This window comes from Myotis brandtii, unplaced genomic scaffold (assembly GCF_000412655.1).
Source record: "Myotis brandtii unplaced genomic scaffold, ASM41265v1 scaffold470, whole genome shotgun sequence".
In the NCBI taxonomy this organism is placed as follows: Eukaryota; Metazoa; Chordata; class Mammalia; order Chiroptera; family Vespertilionidae; genus Myotis; species Myotis brandtii.
In genome coordinates, this window is record NW_005367953.1 from 2876754 (window position 1) to 2880294 (window position 3541).

Sequence of the window (3541 nt, forward strand, 5' to 3'; positions counted from 1 at the left end):
GTGAGAGGGCACAGGCCGGGCTGAGGGACCCCCTCTCCCCCCCGAGTGCACAAATTTTTGTGTACCAGGCCTCTAGTATATATATAAAAGGCTAATATGCTAAGTGTCCATCTGTCCAACCGGTCGGTATGACACGCACTGACCACCAGAGGGCAGGCGCTCAATGCAGAAGCTGTTGTGACACACACAGAGAAACACCATTGCAGACCTGGCGCCCACAAAGCAACACTTGGCTTCCCCCAAGTGGGACACAGGCCCCACCACCACCCCCCAGTGACAGACCACTAAATCGCAGCCTACGCTGCTGAGACCCCATGGTGCAAAATGAGGCCCACAGCCCAGCCCAGCCCGGAAATGGTTGCTGTGGGCGCCGGGTAATGACATCGCATAGCAACACTTGGCTTCCTCTCCCTAGCGATGACTAGCCTCCTTGCAGTTTCTTCCGCCCAGGAACATGACTTGCTTTATAGCCAGGTGCAAACATTTCACACTTTAACCAAATGTCTGTGGAGCATTTTCCCGTGCCTCATCTCATTTGATCCTCATAGAAGTCCTGGAGTAGGTAGATGGGAGACTTGGTGGAATCCTATTTTCTTTTCATTAGCTGGAAAACAGAGATTTAGAAACTTGACCCGACTGAAAAGAAGTAAGAAATGGTGGACCTTGAAAGTGACTTCAGGTTTTCTCACTGTGCAGAATATAGTCAGACACACTTCAGGTTTTCTCACTGCATAGAATATAGTCAAACACTGATGCAGTTAAATATTTTACTCTTTGTTCTCCCTGCGTGATCTATAATAATAATGTGCTTCATGTTGATATTTACCGCTGTGTTGCTGACAATGACCTGAAAGAGAAGTTGGGGTGCTTCACTGGGCTGGAAAAAGTTTAGCTACGTCAGAAAGCAGGTCTAATTAAGCAAGTTTATTCTATATATATAAAAGGCTAAGTTGACGCATGCATGCACGATACATATAAAGCTCTTGCTGGTGCCAATCGCATGTGTGTGTTTCGATCTGTCATTCTCGCTCGTGAATTTAGTTGACACTTCTATTATAGAGAAAGGGAGAAGAGCAATATTAAAATATTTCTTCTAATTAATTTCCTTTCAATGTGCACCAATTTGTGCACCAGGCCACCAGTTATGCTATAATTGAGAGATAGGATTTCCTTTCTGAACGTGACATCAGCTGTGTGTCTGCATGTGGCTGCGGAACACCTAATCTTAGAGGGAGAACAAGTGGAACTAGGAATGTTGATATTGGTGTTAATGCCCCCGCCAAACATCATGGAATATTCCAGTCTAAATAATTGACCAGATCATATCTAAAGTCCCTTCCCCTCGCCTCAAGCTCCTTTACTCTGTGGTTCCCAGTAAATATTGGAGAGGAGGCTTGTTCCTCCCTTAAAGTTGTGCGCCCTTCTCTGAGAGGATGCAGAGACACTGTTTCCCTGGAAAGAAAACTATTAGTATCTGCAGCAATTGGTGACTTTAGAGGGAGCTGTGCCTCCAGGAAGATTAGCAAGTTGATCCAGCCGTTTTAGTAAACACAGCAGTAGCAGACTTAAGGCAATCTTTCTTTCTGTGCATTTGGTGTTTGTGATCTAAGGAAAAGAAATTTGAAGACCCATGTACTTATTCTAGTCCCACAACTCACTTGGGCAAGTCTATTCCACTGCTCTCAATAACATTTGCTTAAATTTATAAAATGAGTTGAGATAGTTGATTTAAAAAATGTTGTGCATGTAAATTTCTGTCTGTTGATATATTTATTATTTAAACAGTGGTGTGCTGCTAAGCTGGTTTTCCTGGGTGGGGGAGCTCTGATTTGTAGTATTTGCCAATGTCCAGAGTGAAAATACTCCCAGCATGGCTGATGTAAGCTACAAGCATGATGCCACTGAACAGAACTTTGGAAAGAGATGCTGATAATTAGCTCTTTTGAGCCAGAATGAGCTGACTCCCTCACACCACTCTAAACACTTAACCACCCAACTTTGGTGTTTAGTAAAACATAAGAGTTTGGCCCCAGACTTAGCAGATTAAAATAACTGTGTTCTTTGATTTAAATACCATTATATTCTGACAAATTGCATAGTAGTTGTTGTATAATCTGCCTTTGTTTGATTTTATACAAATTGGCAATTCTTTCCAGAGGAATATTTTTGAATGTCATATGATTTTTAAAATACCCCCATAAAAGATATTTTTGGTATTGTTTTTATCATAGTAATATATACACAGTTCAGTGACATTAACTGCATCTCTACTGTTGTGCCATAAGGCTTTTAACACACACACAATTTGTTTATAAAACAAAATGCACAAAATATAAAGAAGAAAATTACAAAATCATCTGTAATTCTCAGCCCCCAGTAATAATCACAGTGAACATTTTAGCATCATCAAAATTATGTTTTGCTCTAAAGAACTGTCAAAATCATTTGATAATCCTGCAAGTATATCCAACATTTACTGAATAGATTTTTATTATTTTCAAGGGACCTTACCATTCAACACGAGGTACAAAGATACACATTTTCCCCTAAGCTCTCCCGCCTAGGGGAGCTTCAGGGGCTGGAGTCGTTGACAGAAAACCAGACATATTTGGAGAAATCCATGACACAGGTTTGAGGAAGATTTGTTTGGGAGCAAACAGAACACTGGCCAAAATGTTTTTGAGATTATTCTGGAAACTAGATGATAGATGATGAAACAAACAGGGACCCTGGGAAGCATCTGATAAAGACACTTTGGTGTCATATAGATCTATGTGCCCAGAGGGGTTCGGTGACTTACCGAAAGTCACATGAATAATAAGTGGCAGAGCGAGGGCTGCCTTCCTGCCTCTCTCTCCACTCCTGGCCTGGTAATCTGGCTCCTGCTCACACAGTGCTGCTCTGCGGAACTCCTCCTCCTGTCACTCAGGGGAGAATGGAACCCATGCCAGGGACTCCCAGCAACAACCCACCTGGGTTTTCTATTGTCTTCATCCAGGACAAGAGAGGGACACAATCACACAATCTACAATCTTTCGTTTTTCCATTGGTATTGTATGCAGTAACAAAAAATTTTTTTTTTTTTTTACTCTTAGGCATTAACTTTCTTAGGCTCTCTCATGAATACAATATTTTAAAACTAGAGGCCCAGTGCACGACATTCGTGCACTGTGGGCGGGGGAGATTTCCTCAGCCCTGCCTGCGCCCTCTCGCAGTCTGGGACCCCTCCCTCCTTACTGCTCGCCTGCTCGCTGCTCCTTACTGCTCAGCTCGCTGCTCCTTAGTGCTGCTGTGGAGAAGGGAGAGGCTCCTGCCACCGCTGCTGTGCTTGCCAGCTGTGAGCCCAGCTTCTGGCTGAGCGGCACTCCCGCTGTGGGAGCGCACTGACCACCAGGGGGCAGCTCCTGCACTGAGCATCTGCCCCCTGGTGGTCAGTGCACATCATAGTGACTGGTCGTTCTGCCATAATGGTCGCTTAGCCTTTTATTATATAGACTAGAGGCCCGGTGCACAAAAATTTGTGCACTCGGGGGGCGGGGGG